This window comes from Scyliorhinus torazame, chromosome 24 (genome assembly GCF_047496885.1).
Source record: "Scyliorhinus torazame isolate Kashiwa2021f chromosome 24, sScyTor2.1, whole genome shotgun sequence".
Classification (NCBI taxonomy): domain Eukaryota; kingdom Metazoa; phylum Chordata; class Chondrichthyes; order Carcharhiniformes; family Scyliorhinidae; genus Scyliorhinus; species Scyliorhinus torazame.
This window is the reverse complement of record NC_092730.1, coordinates 47,574,237-47,580,700: the sequence shown is the minus strand read 5'-3', so window position 1 is coordinate 47,580,700 and position 6,464 is coordinate 47,574,237. Positions and strand designations below refer to the sequence as shown.

The window sequence follows — 6,464 nt, the reverse complement described above, 5'->3', positions numbered from 1 at the left end:
AGGCAACATTCTGGTAAATCTCTTCTGCACCCTCTCTAAAGCCTCCACATCCTTCTGGTAGTGTGGCGACCAGAATTGAACACTATACTCCAAGTGTGGCCTAACTAAGGTTCTATACAGCTGCAACATGACTTGCCAATTCTTATACTCAATGCCCCGGCCAATGAAGGCAAGCATGCCGTATGCCTTCTTGACTACCTACTCCACCTGTGTTGCCCCTTTCAATGACCTGTGGACCTGTACTCCTAGATCTCTTTGACTTTCAATACTCTTGAGGGTTCTACCATTCACTGTATATTCCCTACCTGCATTAGACCTTCCAAAATGCATTACCTCACATTTGTCCGGATTAAACTCCATCTGCCATCTCACCGCCCAAGTCTCCAGACAATCTAAATCCTGCTGTATCCTCAGACAGTCCTCATCGCTATCCGCAATTCCACCAACCTTTGTGTCGTCTGCAAACTTACTAATCAGACCAGTCACATTTTCCTCCAAATCATTTATATATACTACAAAGAGCAAAGGTCCCAGCACTGATCCCTGTGGAACACCACTGGTCACAGCCCTCCAATTAGAAAAGCATCCCTCCATTGCTACCCTCTGCCTTCTATGGCCTAGCCAGTTCTGTATCCACCTTGCCAGTTCACCCCTGATCCCGTGTGACTTCACCTTTTGTACTAGTCTACCATGAGGGACCTTGTCAAAGGCCTTACTGAAGTCCATATAGACAACATCTACTGCCCTACCTGCATCAATCATCTTAGTGACCTTAAAGATGAACCGTTTCAATATCAGCCGTAATTCCTTACCAGTTCTCAGACAGACACCGACTGGTTAGAAGTTTGCTTCACTTTTCAAGGTCCGGCTCAATAAAATCAATCACAGGCCCATGATCTGCTTTCCTCCTGTTCTCAAACACATCCACTTTGTACAAGGGCGCACTAACTGGTTTTCAGAGTAAGAGTCAGACTGCAGTCACCTCATTCTCTCTCGATCCCTTTATCCCAGAACCACCTCACAACCAGGAATGGAACTTCTCACAAGGACAAGAATGGAATAGTTTGTCGATTCTTCCAATGATTCAGGACCGTCCATCACCAGGACGTATTCGTCCAAAAGAGTTGGAATGAGATGGGGCTGAGTTTCACTGTGTATCCAATCAGTCCCCGGAGAAGCACAAAAACAAAGAGTGAGGTGAGAAAAAGAAACAGATAGATAGACAAAGGAAAGAGAACAAGAAAATATTTTTCAAATATGTTCCATTTCTGCCTCGATCATGTTCCCCAGAAATACATTCAGCTGAATGAAACTAAACCACGTTTCCAGTCGCTGCCGTTCCTGCTTCTCCTTCCAAAAGTTGCAGGAAACGTTATTATTTATTGATTCATAGAATTATAGAATCATAGAATTTACAGTGCAGAAGGAGGCCATTCGGCCCATCGAGTCTGCACCGGCTCTTGGAACGAGCACCCTACCCAAAGTCAACACCGCCACCCTATCCCCATAACCCAGTAACCCCACCCAACACTAAGGGCAAATTTGGACACTAAGGGCAATTTATCATGGCCAATCCACCTAACCTGCACATCTTTGGACTGTGGGAGGTACCCGGAGCACCCGGAGGAAACCCACGCACACACGGGGAGGATGTGCAGACTCCGCACAGACAGTGACCCAAGCTGGAATCGAACCTGGGACCCTGGAGCAGTGAAGCAATCCACAAGGCTCCCGTGCTGCCCCTTAACACCCCTTTGTTGATTTGAGTGCGAGTTTCTTTATATTTCGTTCAGTTTCCCCCAAAAAATGTTAAATATCTGACTGAACTCGATATAGGTTCAAACCGTTCATTTACAAACATTCCGATTCAGCACCTTGTGCGGGGAGTCGAACAAACATTTTGAAACACAGTCGCTGTGAGCAGGATTCGAACCTGCGCGGGGAAACCCCATAAGATTTCAAGTCCAACGCCTTAAGCACTCGGCCATCGCAGCAGTGTTCACTGCGTTATTCATTAGTAATTTGGTCGATAGAATATATTCTAAAACCAGCCTGGAATCACTTCAGGAAGTTATTGCATTGAAGCTTGTGTGTGTCTGTGTGTTTCCAGAGAGCTGCAAGGTTGAAAAGAGCTTGGGAGTGTCTGTCTTTGACGGGTACTGGATCTCTGACATAAAATACCATCTCTGGATCATTTGGGTGATTTAAATTCATAATTGTAAAGCTTTTAACCTGATGTGATTCTGTTCAAAGGTGTTCAGTCGCTTGGAAGTTTGAAGGAACATTTTAAGGATTTAGTTACTGTTGCAATATTTTCTGAGTTATCCTTGAAGTAAGGGGTGTTAAGAGATCGAATGTTTATTTAAGATGTTAAGTTGAGTTCATGGAAAAAACAGTGTTTTGTGTTTAAAAACCCACGTGTCCATAATTGTAATCCCACACCGAGGGAACAAGCCGTGTGCTAGGAAAAGCAACAAATCCATTAAAGGGAGAGGTTGGTTGAACTCCATGATACATTTTGGGGTTCTGAAAACGCCTCGCCCATAACAATTGGGGGGCCGTCCGCGATAATAGCCTATCTATTCGATTGGCTTTTGTGAACTTAAACACAGTGAACGATTGTTGCTTTTCCGGTGTGGTATTTTAGTTTAAGTGGGGAGAGTGTTGCGAACAATGTCTCTTTCAGAGGCGCAGAAGTTTTTGGGGGTGGAGAATGTCACACGTAGTACTTTACGGACAGAAACGAAAAGCAGACTGTTAGATTTTGCAAGAACATTGCAGTTAACATTACCTGACAAAATGCGAAAAGATGAGGTAATTATGGCGGTGATTAAGCATTAAAAGTTGCCTGAGATAGAGTTTGGCTCATTGCAAATGGCAAAAATTCAGTTGCAAATTAAACAAATGGAACATGAGAAAGAATTAAAGCGGCATGAATACGAGAGTGAGAGAGTCGAAAGAGAAAGAGAGAGGAAAATGAAAAGGAGAGAGAAGAAAGGAGAACATCAAGAATAGCCCTAGCAGAACAAAACGAAAAAGAAAGGGAGGTACAGATCAGGGAAAAAGATAAAGAGTGGGAGTTTGAACTTCAGGAAATGGCCTTGAAACATGACAATCAATTAAAATTGGCAGATGTAAAGGGAAACGTACAGTTGGATGATAGCGATGAGGATAGTGAGAAAGAGCGTCATAGTCGAAGGCTTGGTGGGAATCTATTTAAAAATGTCCAAGCATTGCCAAGGGTTGACGAGAAGGAAGTGGAAGCCTTTTTCATTTCATTTGAGAAGGTAATTAAACAAATGAAATGGCCACAGGACATGTGCGTGTTACTGATTCAAACAAAGTTGGTAGGTAGAGTTAGTGAAGTGTTTGCATCACTTCCGGAGGAGGTATCTGCAACGTATGAGGAGATGAAGAAACCCACCTTGAGTGTATCTGAGCTAGTGCCTGAATCCCACTCGTATTATTTGCAATTAGGGATGCACCTAATGAGTCTACCAAATTTAGTCCTTTTGAATTAATTTTTGGTCATGAGGTAAGAGGACCACTTAAATTGCAAAACGAAAAATTGGTGGGTGAGAAATCGGAAATTACACTATTGGATTACGTGTCAAATTTTAGGGAACGATTAAATAGAGCAGGTGAATTGGCTAGACAACATTTGAAAGTTGCACAAAATGCGATGAAACGGGTAGCAGACAAGAAACCAAAGTTCGTAGTTTTGCCAGTGGGGATAAAGTTTTAGTGTTGTTACCAGTGGTAGGGGAGCCTTTAAAAGCTAGGTTTTGTGGACCGTATCAGATTGAAAGGAAATTAAGTGAGGTGAATTATGTGGTAAAAACACCAGATAGGAGGAAGACTCACCGAGTGTGTCATGTGAATATGCTGAAAAGGTACTTTGAAAGGGAAGGAGAGAGAAAGGAGATTTTAATGATTCTAACTCAAAGTGACGAACCAAATCCAGATGACTGTGCATTTGACATACCTCAAATTAAATTGGAAAATGAGGATGTTCTTAAAAATTGGGATGAATTGTGAAGTTACCTGCCAGAGGAAAAACCAACTGACCTGAAAGAGTTATTGATATCACATGGGCAAGTTTGTAGAGATAAATTGGGAAGTACTAAAATGGCTATACATGATGTAGATGTGGGAAATGCTGTCCCTATCAAACAACACCCATATAGACTTAATCCTTTAAAATTGGCACAGTTTAACAGCGAGATTGAGGGTATGCTGAAGAATGGCATAATTGAAGTGGATTGCAGCCAATGGAGCTCACCCATAGTGATGGTAACTAAACCAGACGGTACCCAATGGTTGTGTGTGGTCTACAGAAAGGTGAATGCAGTTACAAGAATGGACTCTTATCCTATCCCACCATTGAGGGATTGCATTGAGAAAGTGGGACAATCTGTTTTATTTCCAACTTCCAGACATGGAAAGAACATTTAAAGCATCGTATGGAGTTCTTCGATCGACTTCAGGAGGCAGGTTTGGTGATAAACCTAGCCGAAAATGAATTTGGAGATTTCCTCGATAGGTCCCAGGAATGAGCGGGTTTTCTATTGAGGAAAGGAGAGGTGAAGAGTGACAGTTGGTTTGATTGAAGAACATCAGATTTTGAATGGTCTTGACAAGGTGGACGTGGAAAGGATGTCTCTGCTTGTGGGTAAGAGCAGAACTACTGGGCAGTTAAAAACAAGGGTGTCGCCCTTTTCGGACGTAGATGGGGAAATGTCTCCCTCTCAGCGAGTTGTGCGACTCTGGAACTCTACCTCTGAAGGCGGCGGAAGCGGGACATTGATTATTTTTAAGGCGGAGATTGAAAGATTCTTGTTCAGCAAATAAATCAAAGGTTTATCGGGGTTACATACAACCATTACATTCAGCCAACTACCTGGATGCACAAGCGTTCGTTTGTTTTACTTCATATATGAGGATAAATTCAGAGTCTTACACCATGGTGAAACGGTCTTTAAATGTCGTGTTCGTTTCTTCACATGTTCTGCACTGATATATTCTCTGGAGCTCAAACCTGCTCTCGATTGAAGTCAATGACACCATATCCATCGTCCTGATTAAAAAAACAGGGCTCGTCCGGGATTTGAACGCGGGACTTCTCGCATTTCATCTCAAATGGAAGTTCCGTCAGCGGGAATCAATACCCCTAAACCCACGATCCGACCGACAATCGGGACTCACTCAAACCAGCTTCTCATTACCTCCCGAAGCTTATTGTATCCGCTCAGTGCGCTTCTTTATTCCTGTTCAATTTGGTTTCGTTGTTCAAATAATATGAAAAGAAACAATTTTTGTCCCTTGCTTTTCGTACTGGGATCATTCGGTAAATTGGAGTATTTTTGGTTTGTTGGCCTCCACTGCGAACAGAATAAAACAGGACCTGAGGAAGGAGCAGTGCTCCGAAAGCTAGTGTTTGAAACACACCTGTTGGACTTTAACCTAGTGTTGTCAGACTTCGTACTGTGCACATCAGAGACTGACAGATAAAGATTAATTCACCACCCAAATGCCTATATGCCCCTCCCCCAACGGACACGCGTAATGATTCTGATATGCAGACGTCTGAACGGAAACTGACAAACAACAAAATGATTTTATCCACTCAATAACAATATCAGAGATTGCTCATTGCAGATTTACTTCGACTTTCACACAGATTTTCAGAGAATGAAAGATACTGAATGAATGAGACTCTCATACAGTCCCAGAGATTCTCGCAAAGCGATTTAACTGAATCCCAAAGACAGATTGTTACAGAAGATATGCAACAATCCTATGAATTACCGCAATATTACAAATGTGGAATGAATCTGACTCTGTCATACAGTGTCAGAGACTGAAATATACATGAATTATATTTCAAAATTGATCGCATTTAGTAGGGTGGTAGTGTCAAATAACCCGATGGAGTGAATCCTCAATGTGAAGATGGGGCCTTCTCTCCACAAGGACTGTGCAATGGTCACTCTGAACATATAGAGTATGGGACACGGAGCTCCACAGACTGAATCCTACTTTCCACACAACGCCACTGACTGGATTGGATTGGATTGGATTTGTTTATTGTTATGTGTACCGAGGTACAGTGAAAAGTATTTTTCAGCGAGCAGCTCAACATATCATTAAATACACGGGAAGAAAAGGGAAGAAAAGAAAATACATAATAGGGCAACACAACATATATAATGTAACTACATAAGCACTGGCATCGGAAGAAGCATACAGGGTATAGTGTTAATGAGATCAGTCCATAAGAGGGACATTTAGGAGTCTGGTGACAGTGGGGAAGAAGCTGTTTTTGAATCTGTTCGTGCGTGTTCTCAGACTTCTGTACCTCCTGCCCGATGGAAGAAGTTGCAATAGTGAGTAAGCTGGGTGGGAGGGATCTTTGATTATGCTGCCCGTTTTCCCCAGGCAGCGGGTTGTGTAGATGGAGTCAA

The 6,464-nt window shown here is 42.7% G+C and overlaps 1 non-coding gene across 1 annotated transcript; it reads right to left on the bottom strand.

The window, feature by feature from the left end:
* Positions 1-1,912: 1,912 nt before the first annotated feature.
* Positions 1,913-1,994, bottom strand: trnas-uga (transfer RNA serine (anticodon UGA)). Its single transcript has one exon. It is a non-coding gene; the product is annotated as a tRNA-Ser (tRNA).
* Between the last annotated feature and the right edge of the window lie 4,470 nt (positions 1,995-6,464).